This window comes from Pempheris klunzingeri, chromosome 2, assembly GCF_042242105.1.
Source record: "Pempheris klunzingeri isolate RE-2024b chromosome 2, fPemKlu1.hap1, whole genome shotgun sequence".
NCBI classification, from domain to species: domain Eukaryota; kingdom Metazoa; phylum Chordata; class Actinopteri; order Acropomatiformes; family Pempheridae; genus Pempheris; species Pempheris klunzingeri.
Window position 1 is genome coordinate 6706163 of NC_092013.1, and position 17532 is coordinate 6723694.

Consider the following 17532-nt stretch of genomic DNA (forward strand, 5'->3'; position numbering starts at 1 on the left):
GCCCATTTTAACTGGTTAGAGCTAAATTGTACCCTGAAAGATTTCTGTCGGGTCACAACATTGATTGCAGCCCCAGATAAAATTGAATGCTCGGTGTTACCAATCAATTTACCACAAGATTTGACCATTTGGTTTAAAGCTTTAATTAATTATTTCTCCTTTCACTTTCATGAAGAGTATTTTGAGATCTCTATGAGAAGAGTGTGAACCAAATTGACCCATAATTAGTTTTTATACACAGTGAAAGCAGAATGATACAATACAGATGAAGTACAGATATCGGGTCTCTCATACATCTAAAATTTGTCTTTCCAGAGGCTGATTCACAACAAAATCTTACTCTACATTTACAGTATGTGTTTCCTCAAATCTAATACCAACTTCCTTCCTGTTAGAGGCATGAAAAATCCCCAGAGAGCCACTATATATATATCAGACAGTGTAGAGACTCTCAGCATTGTCAGAATAACTGTGAATTTAAGCCCAGAGTTTCTCACGGTGGATCACCATGGCACAAGATTTTGAGCTTTCTGACTACGCCACTATACACGACCTAGGGAAAACTGAAACAAGAAGCGGTGACACTGAACACTCAGGTAAGAGCACAAGTAAATACAGATTAAAAAAGAATAATTAATTAAGGATACAGCAAAACAGCTTTGTTCTTTAGGGATTTTACCAATGTTTATGGCTTGTGTTTTCTGTAAAATCTACTCTAACCACCTTAGTATTTTAATAAAATATATTAGAATGATATTAGATATTATATTACAATTATAAAGCTTCAGTGAACACAAGACGGTGATCTGATTTGTTGCTCAAACCATCATCTGAAAACTTCTTTACATCCAAATTTTTCCAGAAGCATAAGAACAGAAGAACATTTCAGAGGGAGTAAGGTGGCATGTCACTACTCTGAATTACAGAATGACTATAAAGTGTGTGTGTGTGTGTGTGTGTGTGTATGTGTGTGTGTGTGTGTGAGAATGCAGGTGTGACACCCACAGGAAGAAGACTTCTGAGAATTGGGATTTTAACTTTAGGAGTGTTGTGTATCATACAAGCCACTCTCAATATCTCCCTGCGCCTTGCCTGTAAGTTGTACACATCGACATTTTGTCTTTAAAAACGTGAGACAAGCCACAGCACACTGGCAGTCACCATTGTAATATGTTTCGTCAGTGGAACGTTTTGCAATCAAACCACAATTTCTGTTTTCTGCCAGTTTATTCAAAAGAAGAAACAGATCGGTTTCCTTTCAGCAGCTCCATGATAGCAGACGGGTGCCAGATTGACCAATTTCAACAGAATTCAACCCAGTCATGTTCCTGCTGCAACAACCTGCTGAGAAGACTACTGAGAGAGAATCAGGCCTTGGAAACAGAGAGAGACTCCTTACAAGCTAAGGTCATTCAACTGACTAGACACACTACTGGATGGGATGACGATTTAGATGTGTCTGGATCTGGTTCCCTGTAGGACGTCTCCATTCCAGAGATTAGCGGGTATCCCTGAACCTCAGTGCAGACCACACTCGGGCACTGGGAACAAGACGATTTCAGGCACGCAACAGTAATTTGTCCACTGTTGGGTTTGCCTGTTTAACATTTAATCAGTTAAAACTTCTTTGCCATGTATAGACATTGCATGTGTCCTGTGTGTTTCACATTGTGAAACCTTGAGTGCATAAGGACGATACCAACCATAGTTTGATGTGTCCTCATATATTTTTGGGCTGTCAAGAAGTACTGAACAGCTTTTTTTTTTCTTACGGATATAATGAACTACAATCTGTAAATGTAAATTCAAATATTGTATATCAAAGCATTGGTATTGAATGTAAAAAATATTTAATGATGGGTCAGTGACATGTCACCACATTCCCCTGCTATCCCTCCATGGAGCCCAAAAGTGGTCACCGACTCCTGGTGAGAGAAGCTGGGGTAAAAGCTGCTACAGTCGCTGCTTTTATGTTAACGATGGGTGAACCTTTAGTGACAAACACAGAAAATTATCACCTAACTCTGCTGTTCCCCTTTATGGGCCACACATTCACTGTTTTGATTCATTGTCACGGCTCTCGTCAGTGTAGTTTTCAGCTGCAGCAGGTGGCTGTTTTTCATTTTGATGAACCTGGATTGTACGCTACCTGCCAGCACAGGTAGTGACTAGCTGCTTAACACAGACGTAGCAGGTAAAAAGCCAAATACTTTCTTCAGGAGATGGTGGAAACCTCATCAGAGAAAGAGAGCAAATAATGGACATCGGGTGAACGCAAACACAACATCAAATAAAATCTTATGTGGTCCTATTCATGCTGGATGTGTAGATGTGTATCAACTTCAAAAGGTAATAATTTATCTTTTTCTGTTTAAAGTGTGTTGTGTTGCCACCAAGTGGCTAAAAAAAATCAGTGTACACAGTTTTAAATACATTTAAATACATTTAAAACATTTTTGCAAGGCTGCACTATGCTGTGAAATTCTGTATATTTAAGCCTAATTTCCATTTGTTTTCTTATGATTGAAACCTTACAATATAAATGATTTTTCCTTTTAGTGCAAGGTTGATTTTTTTTCCTTTTTGATTCATCAGCGATATGGATTTTCCAGAACCATAATAATAGTCCCTGACTGTGTCACTTTTCTCAGCAGATGTCTTGACACATCAATCTTTGCCGCAGCAGGGAGAAGCGAAACAGAGTAAATCCAGGCTCAGACATTTTCTGGTGGTTTTAACTGGAATCACATCCTCTCTGGTAATGGGAACAATCCTGTGGTCTGACCAGTGAGACAGCGTCAGTCACACAACATATTGTAGGGTTAATTTTTAGAAACACGGTGTTAGTATCAAAAACAATGTTAAAAAATCACCTTAACTTCAGTATCTGATGGGCCTCTGATCAATCTCAATAAGGTGAGGTGGATTGAATATGGGAGTGTGACCCATGAAAGCTTCTATAGACACTTGTAGAGAAGAACTCCTGCATACATAAATCCAGAAAGGTTGTTATTGAGCAAACCATAATTACTTAATTTGAATTATAAAACAAGGATTTGCTATTCTTTTCTCATATCAAAGGCATTCTGTGTCGCATGGGAAATGGCACTCAGTGATTGGAGTGCAGAGGCGCTTTCATGTCAAAAAAGGACTGCTTAGAGTTATTCACTATGCCCTTTGTTGTCTTTGTCTAAGCTTTATGTGTGCATATAAATGAAATAAAAATCAGGATTTCATGTCACAAACCTGAGGTTCATAGCCATGAAGTGTGGCCATACTCGCTACTAGTCCAGCATCACTCTGTATGTGTTTAGAATGGAGGAGAGCGCTTTTCTAAGTTAATCAATTCTCCTTTGTCTACAGACTTTCTTGAGATCACCGAGTCTTTCTTTCCTGATAGGTTTGTCAAAGTTAAACTGACAGAAATGAGAGCTGCAGCACTTTCGCTCATCATTTCTCATTAACACTGCCGCCTTTGTTTTAATTAGCCGCTGTGACTGACACCTGTGTTCCTGTGACACTGTATTCCAGACTCGTGTTATCCTCCTTCCCAGCTGTTGCTTGTCAGTCATCCAAAGTTGTCTCTTGTCTCTATCTCTCAAAATAGTGCCACATATGTAGCGCTGCCTGCCCTGTTTGGTAGCCGTCGATGGCAGAAAGGGATAAATGTTTACCTTAATGGCTTCGACGCACAGAATATGTATAATGTGTCCGTTGAATCTTTTGTCTTTATGTGCTTGCCATTGTAAGTTGTTTTTGACCATAACAAAAAGCTAAATAGCTTGGCAGCTTTCAGCCTTTCCCCAAACAACTCAAGTGAAATCTTTTATTGAGTTTATTGAAGGAGTTTTAAATGCATAACAAGAACCAATCAATTTAAATAGATGTGGAAGACAAACTTGTGACAATGCTCTTCCAACACCATGAAAATACAACACTAGAAACAACTGAGTTCAAATGGGTATTGCAAATATGTCACTTGCTCTAAGCTCCGCAATAATTTCCTGTCTGCAAGTGAAGTTCAAATACTTTATTCATTCTGAGGGTTTTTTTCGTGTGTGTGACCTATTTCTGTGTGGGCAGAATGAGACACAGTGTGGTTTGAGGGTTGGTGGCTGCACCACCTGTTTACACTGCAGTTGTTTTGGTCCAGTAAACACCTGTTCCCCCTCACTAATGTGGCTGCAAGAAAACCCTCCTCAAGGTACTTAGCATGTAATTTTAGTTAGTTTTGATAAGCACAACTTGACTCGTGGAAGGCTAATGATTTTCTGTATTTTATTCCTGTGCAATATCTGCATATGGTCACTAAAACATGATTAGTGTATCAATAATGTTAGGCAACTTAAACACGTCATCAAAAACATGCACATTCATTCAGATTCAGATACACACACACACATCTGATATAGGTATATCTATATCCATCTGTATGCTTTCGCTCATGTATACCTCTATACATTGCAGAGAGCCTGTGTGTCCTGTACCTGCTCCTCTAAAACCTCCATTGTCCATTTTAAAAATGGACAATGGAGTTTTAGTTGCAGACACAAAGTCCAGGACACCGAAATTCAAGAACCATCAAACACAATCACAAAACATACAGCTTGCATTCTCTTTGTAACTCACCTTTTTTCTAAGATAAAGTTAACAAAAATGTCAATACTAATGTCTAGTCTGAAAAGCGAGCCAACCACTACCCAGATCTCAAACCTTACTTATCCTTTGCAGCAGTGAATTAATGTCACACTTCCTCCTGAATTTGGTCATGCATCTTTCTTATTCTCTCAACTAATAGCCTGTGACTAAATTGAAATTGTCCCTGAACTATTTTAGGTGGTAAGGAAGAACCTATTAGCCAACGTCTGTATTTCAGGGTTTGTGTAAGACCAAATTAGAGACAATGATGAAACAGACACACTATTATAGAAACACTATTGCAGAAAAGGAGCAGGCCCACTCCTGACTGAGACCCACACTCATCAGCAGGGTGAGACACGACGTGGTGGCTAAGTATAAACAGAGGCCATGGCAGATTTCAGACTGTGCTACTGTGCAAACACATTGGGCTGACTGTTAGCCTCTGCCATGCTGTCCAAGTCCCTGTGAGGGTGGAGAGAATGCCTGCAGATGGTCAAGCATTTTGAAAAGACGCAAGAGAGTCCTAATTTAAATACTGATGACAGGATTGTGCATATCCTTGTGTGCTCAGTACATGCACATGCAAACACGGAGCCATACATGTGCTGTATAAACAAGTAAGACTCTTCTGCATGTCTGAGAAGTGAACTGCCAAATCAAACACACAGCTGAGCTATATGTGGCTATGATAACGTGAGGAAACTTCTATATCAGGTATCATCGCATGATAACTTACTGTCATAACTCAGAGCATGTGCTGTTTGATCAGGATCTAATTGACGGAAGAGGGATTGTTCATCACAGCTTACCAAACATAGAAAGCCTGTCATTTTGTATCTCCACACATGCAAGGGGTTCAAATAAGAGTGACTTTTCAACCCATTCACAACGCCTTAGCATTAGCGTTAGCTTATGCTACAGTGGCTGGCTATAGTTAATAAAGTCAGCAGGAACTCCATAGTCACTGGCTAGACATTAAAAGCCTGCTTTTGTTTACTTCTGTGGGAAATTTCAAGCATTGATGTGTTATCAGAACTGGACACTGGGCTGCCGGTCAGCCTTGCTTCCAATTTCAGTGGCCACTTGGGATATTGTTGTAGGACACCTCCTACAACAAACATGGGCAGTTACTTCTCTTCTGTAATGCATATTTTTAATCCATAGCGATATTATTGTAAAACTTTTCCAAAGTCCAGAAAAGTCTTTGTCTTTTTTGTCTGAATGACGTCACTGCTGTGGTACACAGAGACATGATGGGATGAACTTTACTGGGCATATTCAGTGGGCCGCAACCCCCGCAAAGTAACGTAACATGGAAGCTAGAAACTTTTTTAGTGTATGTACCATCTTTGGTTCTGGTATCCAGGTCTTATAATACATAGATGACTTCAAGTGGTTATTCAGTCACATGCTTAGCAACAGTAGCTAAGAGAGGCAGGGCTTATTGCAGCTCAAAGACAAGCTGATTGATTTCTGACTTTAACAATCAACTGACAGATACTCAAACCGCATTTTGGTGGAGATAATTAAAAATCAAGTCTTACCACACAAGAATTTGCCTCAGCATGTTTATTTACCCAACGCCAGCATTCATTTATGATGGGAGGTAGTGCTTTGATTTTTTTTTCTCGGTGGAAGATGAGGCAGACGGAGTTAGGTTTTTTTTTTAATAGACACACATGCACAATAATATCCCTCCAAAAAAGGCTACCATTAAAAGGGAAGCGAGTAACAGCACCAGCTGAAATCTTTCAGCATTTGATTAGAAAATGAGGGCTGGCTGTTAACGTCTTTTGAGGAAAAGTTTTGATAAAGCCTCGACAAACTATTGTCATCAAATACTAGAAAATTCCTATATCCTGTATAGACTGGAATTAGTGCAATCCACAACAAATCAATATAATAATGATTTTGTAGCACAAACGTTTGTAGAAGTTCGTGGGAGGTGTGGATTTTTATCTCTGTAAAAGAATGTACAATCATATTTTTTTCCTCAACAAAAACTCTCCTCTCTTCTCCCCTCTCTCTCTCTTCTAAATGTCAAAATGCTGAAGTAAAATTGTAATTGGACCATTTGTGGCCTTGCCCTGCCTCTGATGCTTGTGTAATTGTAAGCTGTAGACAGCAGAGAATATGCCACACCGAGCTTAATGAACAAAATGAGATCTCTCTGTAGAATGAAAGTACGGCAGGCAGGGTCAGAGTTCAACACCAGCCTTTCAGCAGCTAATTGGCTGAGCTTGTGATCTCTCCCAGAAGGTCCTGTCATCAGAGCCTTCAACTTCCTGCTTTTAGCCCTCTTCCTGTGGCAGCTTAGAGCCAGCAAGTGACCCACATCTACCGTAAGACTGGTCATAACTGAGCTTTAAACAGAATACACCTCCCTGTCTTGTATTTTTATTGTAGCTTGACAACAGGAATGTCTATTAAATATATTTAGGTATGTTCTGAGTTTTAAGAGCTGAGAGATTAATTATAAGTGGAGATGTACGAGGTCTATAAGGAAATACCGTATCTTCCCAAGTGAGCTTACTTCCTAATCTTTCTTGTGTAATTACTCTGTAAAAGTGGAAGTTTAAACTAAACATGTTTGACCTTTACCTGAGCCACCATAGCTATATAGAGGACCTCCAGAAAAACATGGTTAGCACCCCCACAGCACCAGCTTAATCTTGGCTTATGTTGGGCTCCTTTCTGTCTTCACTGAAGGAAAAATCAGGAGCTGACAAAAGGTGCAGAGCTAATCTTCCCACAGTCAGGTTGCAGGGACAAGCTATAGATAAGACAGGGCTATAGATAAGGCTGGAGACCCCTACAGCCAAACCACAAGCTGCGTGTGGGGGGAGATCCTTGGAGCTGATATAAAATGAAAGGAAGAGGCTCTGGAGTTCTGGGGGCCAGTGCTCCCAGAAAATTAATTACACTGACGCTCCCATGCTGCCATCTTCAGCACCTGATGACATTCTGCTCGCCTTCATCGAGTGCCTTGGTTGGGGACCACAACAGGCTGTCGTGGTGGTTTGTGTGTCAACAGACGGGGTTAAGAAGAAAGCTCATAATGGAGAAATTAAGTTAGCAGGAACTTGCACAATGTGAATGTGAAAACCGTGACTCACTTTGTTCCTTTCCTGTAAATGAGCTTGACACTGATTTAGATGGGGTAGGTTGTCTCATGGGTTGGTTGACATAGTGCTTATCACTGTTTCATCATGTCGAAATATATTTGGCATAATGTGTTCATTTCTATCCGGTCATTTTGAGTCCAGTCATTTGTTACAGAGCTGGTGATTCTGTTGATTTTATAACTGATTTAGGGTCTCTGGCTTAAAAAACGTAAAAGTTCAGAACGTTTTAAAACCAATCACATTTCTTTACTGAAGCCTGTTGATAACTACAGGGAAAACCAACCCCATACACAAGAGTGTGAGAGTGTCTTTGACATTTAATAACTTACGTGTGTATTTAATAACTAAAGAAAGAATACCCAGTTTAACCCAAGACCTCAAGCTTCCCTGTAATGTGGGAATGACTATTGTAAGATGTGTTGACAACAATCCCCAGTCTCCCCTATATTATTCACAATAAAAACTAGCTTAAAAGTATTTTGAAAAGATATGAATTATATTTACTCTACTCTCAACAACATGCACAATATACAGTAGGCGCCGTTTTGCTCCTCCAGAGTAAAAAAGGCAGACATTGATGAGACCTCTGAGGGAGTGGGTAGCCCTGTCTAGTGCCCTGATAATTGAATGATGTAGCCTCAGAAATCTCCGGCAGCTGAAGGAAGTTGTGTACCAGACCAGCGTCTGTCTGTAGTAATATTCTCACGTCCCACACACACAGACACAACATCTCACCAGTCCAGCTCTTGTGCAAGAAAAGGTTTTGTGCTGCACTTGGTGCTGAACCATAATTGAGTCTGACATCTTATTGTAACCCCTCTACATTTGGCAATAACCTGTCACGCGAGCAGGGCGCAATATTAGGTCATTATTCTATAACCGTGAATGTTCACACTTGCCTTGTTACGCCCCCCCCCACACCTAAAAGTAGCTAGCGCTCTCACTTTGCAGATGGCTTGCGAGTACTTGCAGCAGTGTTCATGCAGGTCCCACAGGGGCTTATTAGAGGGAATGGTAGGGCTTCTCTCAACCTCAGCACACGCTCGCTGGTTCCCCTCACAACAGCCAGCGGAGAAAAGGGGAGAGAGGTTCACAATTACCAGGCTCACATCACCCGGGCTTCAGACAAACTCTCACTGCAGTGGCTCTGCAGCATTGAGCAGAAAGGTCACTGGCTTGTTTGAAATTCAGTTTTCAAAGACTCTAATCATAAAGTTGATAGTATAATCCACATTCATTCTTTTTCTGTGTAAAGCTACATGAGGAAGGAGCAACCTGGCAGCATCTTGATAGCCTAAACTGATGTCAGTATCTGTGGGTGTCTGTCATAGTTGACAAAGAAAATGAGTTGTGATGGAGTTCTCTGGGGGGAATTTTGGCAGTAAAGATCGACAGAAAAGGACGAAAAGAAAAGGATGACATACAAGGAATCTCCAAAGGCCACAGAAGATGCAATGTCCAAATACTCCCAGCTTCATTTAATCAGCAGTCTAAAACTGTGCATGTTTTAGCGTTTAGCTAAACAGCTGAGAGCAGATGTGTTGCATGGAAAAGATGTGCTTGAACATGTTGACGTCGAAAGATTAGCATCACGAGAATGAAAACAAAATTTGTGATGCAATACACATTTTCCATCTCTGGTTTGATATTTATTCAAGATGGCTATACTGGGAACAAAAACAGTGGATGCCTGTTCTTGTGGGGATCTCACACAGCATCTATGAGCTTTATCATCTAAATAGTTTGTGTTTCTTGACCTTTTTGAAGGTCTAAGAACTGTGAACCTGAAATTCAGTTAGTTTGCGTTGGCACTTTAATGTATACCTCCAACTGCCGGCATTATTTTCTCTCTTTACCTCTCTCCCTTATCCCCTTAAGTCTGGAAATAGCTGGCATCATTGAAAATGCAGATCATGGGCATTTTGACAGAAAACTCTGAGGTAGCTGTGAGCTTTTCCCTTGTCTCGATAATGGGGTTTAAATGGGATATTCAGTTGTGTGCATTCTGGTTAATTGGACATCAAACACTGCATGTACGTGAGAGATTAGACTTCTGAGGATATGTCAGAATAGAGGAGACTACCGTATTTGCTCTCTATCAGATACTTTGTTCTAAATCTGTATTATTGGACAAGAAAAGCTTCTAATTCAATTTCTCACTTTAATTTACTAGGGGAGGATTAAAAGGAACTCCTGAGAGATGTTGCAGGATTACTATGGCACTTTCCCGCTGGTAAGTTTGTACTTGCTCTAGGAATGGCCCACGCTGAAAGCTTTAACAGCTGGAGGACAGTGTAGTGGCCTGATGGCAGTGCTAGAGCAAAGCTGATGGGCAGTCCAAAATGGAAAGGGTTCATCCTTTACGGAGCATGAGCACAGTACATTTCATTGCAATCTGTCCATTAGATTTTTGGGATTTCTTAAGTAGAAATGGAAATTTGGGGCTAAATATGGCATGTGGCATGGCTGTAGAATCCCAGCCTTGTTAAATTCCAGATAATCAATAACACTGTCTGTAATTAACACTATTGTTATTGGTACATCTAACGTCAAACTGCAGTATCAGTTTATTCCTGATACAAACATAAGTACAAACATTGTACATTTGTACAAACAGGTGTATGCAGGTGGTGGTTGCAATACTAGGAACACATATACAATGTGACACCACCTCAAGAAATTCCATAGAGTCTCAAAGCAGCTATCAACAAATATTAAACATAACAACGTACAATATATTAGCTTCATGAAGGTAGGGTTTTTGCAGAGCTATTGCGTTGAGTTGCATTATATTATAAAAGTTTTCATATTATTGTGTCCACCCCCTGTAGATGCTTCTTTATTTGATAGAAACACTGTCAGCTCTGCACATATACACACTCCCTTACTTCTACAGTATATTGTTCAGTCTTCAACAATAAGCAGACACACACACACACGCACGCACACACACACGCACACACACATGCACACACACACACATACACCTTTCTTTGCTGATCCTTTCTAGAAAAGTGTCTAAACTTTCCCCAGTCCCATTTCCACAGGGCCTCATATCTCACTGTGGGAAGGGAGAGAAATAAGCAGCAGCGTGCTGCCTCTGCCAGCCTGTCGGATTTGAAGTTTATTAAGTATATCAAACCAGGGCCGGCCCCCTCAGGGAACATTTGCAATCCAAAGCTCTGCTTGCTGTTGCTTCCACCAGCATCAAGCTGTCACAAACACTCCACTTAATTTGCAAAGCAGTGCACAGAGGGGGGAAAAATAAGAAAATAGGAAACAAGTGTCATTTTCCACCATGTGTGAGTACACCATTTGCATCTAAATCAATCTGATGAAAATTGTTGGTTTTTGCTCTTGGGGAGAGGTGATGCATTGGGTTGTTAAACAGTGCTAGGTTTTACAGTTTGTTGTGCTTCATGAAGTAGTCTCAATATGAGGACTCCACATTTCCCGAAGAGCTATATTTACTTTTAGATTACATTTACCGACAAAAAAAGCACAATTCAATGCCTGCATGTGCTGTGTAGCAGACACAATATATGCCCAATATCCGTCACTGTTACCCAGTTATAAAAAAACCTCATCTTAGTGGCTCGGGTGTGTTTAATTCCTGGTACTGTATCGAGCTTTATCGACTGATTGATTTTGAGCCACTCATGGCCAGCCAAGCAAACATCAGCTCCAAGTGAATCAGTGAATTTTGAGCTGACACCCCCACAGCCACCAGTAGCATCGCCGCCACCCTACACACTCACAAGCTGAGCGCCTCTCAACTCAAAAAACTGACGGACCGTCCCAGCTCCACACTCCCAGACCAGATATGCAATTTATCAGCTGGAAAACATGCAGGAGGGCTAAAGGTGGAAGAGCCTTCTATCTGGTCTCGCTACACCAGCCACTGCTCAGTATGCTCTACCTGAGCTCATTTCACCCTCCAGCGGACAGGAGAGTCTATATGGGCCCCTTGGTAAAAGACCTGAGGCACTCCCACCCTGAGTCCTTCCACCTCTGCTCCCCTCATCACCTGAGGGGGAGATCAGACTGACAGGGCCAACAGGACACGGACTTATGATGCTCCTGACTTGTGTGCATGTGTATGATTGTGTGTCTGTTATTACCACGGTGCGTTCATGTGTTAATGCAGGATTTGTCCATCATATTGTGCTCTACATACACTTCCAATGTTCAACAAGCACGTTTAACATCTCCTCTCAGAGAGGATGTGTTACAGTGAGATAATAGAACTTTTAAGCAGGAAAACGGATTACTCTCGCTCCAGAATTAAACAATTCATTACCGCCTTTCTTTTTATAACTACAGACTAATTACATTAGCCATGATGGTTATGTCATAAGTCTGTCGTGCTGCTTGCACAGTGCAAATGAATGGACTTATGGGGGTAGATTTGAGCCATTTTTAAATTGGTTCTGGGAACCTATAAGGCTAATGGATAAGCCTATAGAGCATAAGTTATATTACAGCTCGAGGTTATGGCACTGACACCTGATGATCATACAGACTGGCCCCACTACCAGGACATTAGTCATGGGAGAGAATGAATGTCGCACAAGCTAATTTCTGGTGTCTTTTATCAAATAATTCAACCTCTGCCTCTCCTTTTATCTCCCCACTGATTTCGCTTCTTTCCCTCTTTGCTTTGAGATACTCTCTTCTATGAGCCACATGAGGACTCGGTGGACTATATGTTTTTACTGGAGCTTCGTTTTGTCGTGAGCTGCCGCAGCTCCCATCTCCGCAAGTGACAAATTGTGTGCTCTGCCATTAATGCCGTATAACACTCATACATAGCATGTTCTCTCTTCTCCCTTGTGATCTCTCAGAGCTATGTGCTTTTTAGCACAGTGCTAGCAGTGTGGCCCTAGGGATGGCGATGTCAGTCTGCCGCTCCATCACCTTGGTCTGAAATAGCTCAACAACTACTGGATGGATTGCTGTGAAATTTTGTGCAGACATTCATGATCTCTAGAGGAATCTCTAAATGAATTTTACTGACTTTGGCGGTCCCCTGACTTTTCCTCTGGTGCTAACATGAGGTTGACATTTGTGGTTTTGAGTGAAATGTCCTGATGGTATCCTGAGAGTTGTTTTGGTGAGAGTCATTTTTGTGAACCAGGTGGTGAAGTTATGGAACAGGACAATGAATATAAACCTTTGCTTTTTGGAGGACCGTGTGGATGAGTTCTCCTTGTTAGGCTGTCTCTCTCACACATATAAGTCAGACGGTTTCTTGCAAGGCTTTGTTGAAGTAGCATTCAACAAACCACAGTTTCAGCCTGCGTATGGGCTCCAAAAGCAAAGAGATGTAAGAATTCACAATGACATGCCTCCCTTTGATCTCTCAATAACACAAGTGTGTTCTCCCTGTCTTACAATGTCAGACCCTTAACCAGGTTCTGAAAAAAAAAAAAAAAAAAACACACACACACACACACACACACACACACACACATAAATGATCTGTCTGAAAATGTACAAAGTCTCATTGGTACTATGTATGTAATGAACAGAGTTTGTGCCTGAAGCCACAGCGGGCACTGGATAAAAACAGGAAAAAGGAAACTGTCAACTTCACCGGATATTTCTTTGGTTTTATTATATTTCAGAAATAGTGAATGGAGAATAGCAATGTGGAAAATCTGGCGTTATATCAAAGGCAGCGCTGTATGAATATGTGGACAAACGCATCTGCATTTAAATATGGCAAATTTTAATGTTTTTTTCATGCTGTAGGGTTAAGAACAACAGAGGCATAACAGTTTTAAGGTCATCAAAGGAGAAGAAATCAGGAGTATTTCAGTGATTCTACTTTCTTAAAGCCTGTGCTTCTCAGATAAGAGCATATTTAGGTTGTGGTATGTCAAGAACTGTTTCATATATAATGCATTTCTCATATAATGTGATATGCATATTAAACATTTTTAAATTCAAATATTAACAGTGCTGTTTCAATTGATCTACATAGTGAGATGAGAGGAGCTATTTGCATAAGGCAGAGTCTGTGTACAGCACTCATACATAAGTAAGTGTAAGCTGTGTCTGTTGCTTTTCTTTTAGTTAGCAACCTAAGGCAAGGGTTAGCCCCTTAGTCGGTTTATGCATGCAGATGAATGTTGATGCTTTTGATGCAAAATTATGCATTGCTTTAAAATTTCAACACCTACTAAACTACAGTAACAGCATATGGTGTGCCACAACATGTGGTGGAGTGTTGACTGTGGAGAGGTTTGGTTCCAGGATGGGTTTTACACACAGCTGGGACTGGCAGAGGTTAATCAACCTGCAGCAAGCAACATTCACTTAATAACACGTTTATTTTCATATTTTTCTAAACATAAAAGAATAGAATTATGAACAGAATTGCGTTGGATGATATCACTGCATAAACAATAATACTAATTATAAACTAGATAGATACAGATAGAATGAATAATGAATAATCTAATATTAGATTGTATAGTGGCATAACATTCACAGGGGCCATTTAATTGCATGTACTCACCTACTTTTGATCCTTTTTGATAATAACTGCTTAATTGTTACTTTTACTTAGGTAAATGACCAGAATACAACCCTATAAATAGGACATACATGGAATTGTTGAACATGTTATGCTCAGTACAGTAGATATACAGAGCTTTAAGAGTCAGTTTATGTGGAATTCATGATTTAACTAAGGTGGCGATCACTACAATGAAGACATGAGTTCTTACACAATACAAAGTGTCCATTTTTACATTACTGAATATATCATATTTATTTTTTTCACATGTATAGCTGTTGTGCACAGAATGGATCAGTCCAATCAGCCTATTTCTGTCAGCTTATATCAGCATCCTAGTCTTGCTCAGCATTACTCTATTGGCATTATCGCCATGTTTTGGCATGTTCTGATGTTAGTTCATTCCACGGGGCCATTATCACCTCATCAGATATCAACAAACACTCTCAACCATCATGCACCACTGGAAAACCCTTGACCCCTACTCAGGAAAAAACATCAGTGCGAGACATCTCTCATCACCATGCTGTTTGGAGTGGCAAGCTGAGCCGGCTGCTCAGAGCCAGGGCTTGCATTGGCGACACCACTGCTTGTATTAATGCGCAACCATCACTCTCCCCTGCATCTAAATGTTTCATTACAGCCTAGGCGCAGACACAATTTCGCGGCCTATATGGGGCCGCTCACCAGCAAGCGTGCTCTCTTAAGGGAAAAGTAAAGCATGACAAATTGAAATAAATGAGAGAGAGAGAGAGATGTGGAGGAGGAGGACGATGGGGCCTTTTCTCCATATGGCCTTGCAGAGAGGAAAACTCGTGTATATTTCTAATATTGCTGTGTATCTGTCTTGTGGCAGTCAAAAGTCTTCCAGTTCTTCTCTATCGTTTATCCATCTGTATTAATCATGACCAGGCTATTGTTATCCATTGTCCATTTAATGATATGGTGATACTTTTGACAAGACTGGAGGAACAAAACTGAAAATGGTTCACTAAATGAAATGTGTATGCACCCAAAAGACCCTTAAGATGCTTAAGATTTTCAAAATATGATCATTTTCTGCATCATACATGGAACCAGTCTAGGTTATCTCCCACCATACAGCCAGTATAATAAATTTATATGACAGGTGATTTTATCTTTTCATACAGCACATATGATGCTAGTGTGCCAGCAAATTGAAAAATGACTGTAGTAAAAAGCCAAACAAATATATCATTTCCTTATCAGCTGTAAACCACGTGGGATTTACAGTATGATAAGCTGTATCATAAATCCTTGATCAGTGTTATCTGTGCTTCTTTATCAGCTAAAGGGCTACGACCTGTGGAGCATCAAGGAAATGACAACTCAATTCGGATAATCTAAACAATTATTTAGCAGACTCTGGACTGTGAGATCTGTTCAGCCCTCAGGTCAGTCGTTAGAATCTGATAAAAGTGGACTTGAAACTGTGTGAGCATCTGCAACGTTTTTACAATGGTTTCATGAATTCAAACACTATTTTATGACATAAAAGTAATGATATTGTAGCTGTAAAAATAAAGAATCTCATATTTTACTGTCAGACAAATTGGAGACACATGGATTGAAGAAAATAAAGAGGTGGATAAAAAAAAAACATGATTCTAAATGTCTCATGAAGCTTGGGTCGTATCATCAGGAGCAGAGATGCTAATGGAGGAAGTGTTTTCACAGGTGCATTTCAAGTCAGCGTGTGGCAGTAAGCAAACACACAAGAATGTGACCAACACACAAGCACACACAAACGTGTGTGAGCTCTCCACCCAACCTCGCTGAAACCCCCATGGCCTAAAACCCTGTAGCCCTCATATCAATGAAGCCACCAATGATATTCCACCACAGCAGGTGTGTTGCCGTAGCAACACGGCCCTTTCATCTCCTGACTCCTCATTGGGTATGCATATTCTGTTTGGCGCCCTAACCCCCTCTTTGCCCACACAAACCCCTCACCCCCCACCCCCAACAAGCAAGTCAATCACACTTTTGTCTCATCTCTCCCCTCTGATTGGCTTGTTCCTCTCATGCCCTCCTTCAAAGTATTGACCTTCATACACGGCTGACTGCCGAATGACAATGAGGAGAAAATCACCTGTACCGCCGTCAGTGCATGTGCCTACTCTCGACACAGCGAGAGTGGGGAGGAGTGGAAGAGAAAGCACACCTGTTGCATGATTGAGTACCAAAACATCGAGGCTCAGGAGGCGCTTGAATCCAGAGCTTCTTGAAAATAATGCCTTGGCTGAGAATGGGGATCTGAGACAGAGAGGCTTATGGATTTTTCTCTTTGCCCCCCTTTCCATCCTCACTGTATACCTTTTTCAACACCTGAAAGCGAGAGCACTGGATGGATCAGAGACAAAATAGGGCAGAAAAGAAATGTTCCAATTGATTGGTTGGTTGAGCACTTCTGTGAACCACAGTGGACCTTAAACTGTTTCCGGAAAGCAAATTAAGGAGGACATATTGTATGCAAGTGATGATTTTGACAGACGTGAATTGTTATCAAATACAATTTTGTAATTCCAATACATCAGTGGTCATTTTTTCAAGGGGGTTAAAATGACCACTGTTTACGTATGCGACCTCTAGTGGCCAAAGTGATTATGATGGGAGCAAAAGGGGGGGAAGCCCGATGTAATGCAACAAATTCCACATAAGGAGGAAGCTGGGGTGATCTGATTGGTCAAACACAACCAAAAATCAGAGCAGACTTATTTTAACAAGCTTATTTAAGTGATGTAAGCCCTGATTCTGTCACTTCCTTCTGCTCTGTATCTAACATATATGTTTGAACCCAAACCGTACTCTTTTCCTAAACCAAACCAAGTAGTTTTTCTGCCTAAACCTACAAACTGCAGCCATTTCTGTAAAGCTACTTATTACTATTATTATTATTACTTATTACTTGCCTGTTCGTGGCTTGTCTGCGTAGAGGATGTTTTGGGAGCCATTGGAAATCGACCTATCCTGTTGTTTCGGTGCGAGGACATGTTGACAGGTTGATTTATTGAATTTGTATGTCTCACGGTGTGCATCTGTATGTTCAATCTGTAGATTTCTCATCATCACTGGGTCTATTTTTGTTCTTTCTGCTCTGCTTCTTTGGGGGATATCAGAGCAGTCAGAGGTATTGACTTTCTCCTCTCTCTTCTCCCAACATGTGAGCTCAGGTTGTCTGCTCTGCTGAGCTCTAAAGGCCGACTGCGGCAGTGTGGGAGG

General features: G+C 40.8%; 1 long non-coding RNA gene across 1 annotated transcript; it reads left to right on the top strand.

Annotated features, from left to right (window-relative positions):
* Nucleotides 1–456: 456 nt before the first annotated feature.
* Nucleotides 457–1378, top strand: LOC139220387 (uncharacterized). The gene is made up of 3 exons (XR_011585764.1): nt 457–596; nt 993–1094; nt 1226–1378. It is a non-coding gene; the product is annotated as an uncharacterized lncRNA (long non-coding RNA).
* Nucleotides 1379–17532: the final 16154 nt, after the last annotated feature.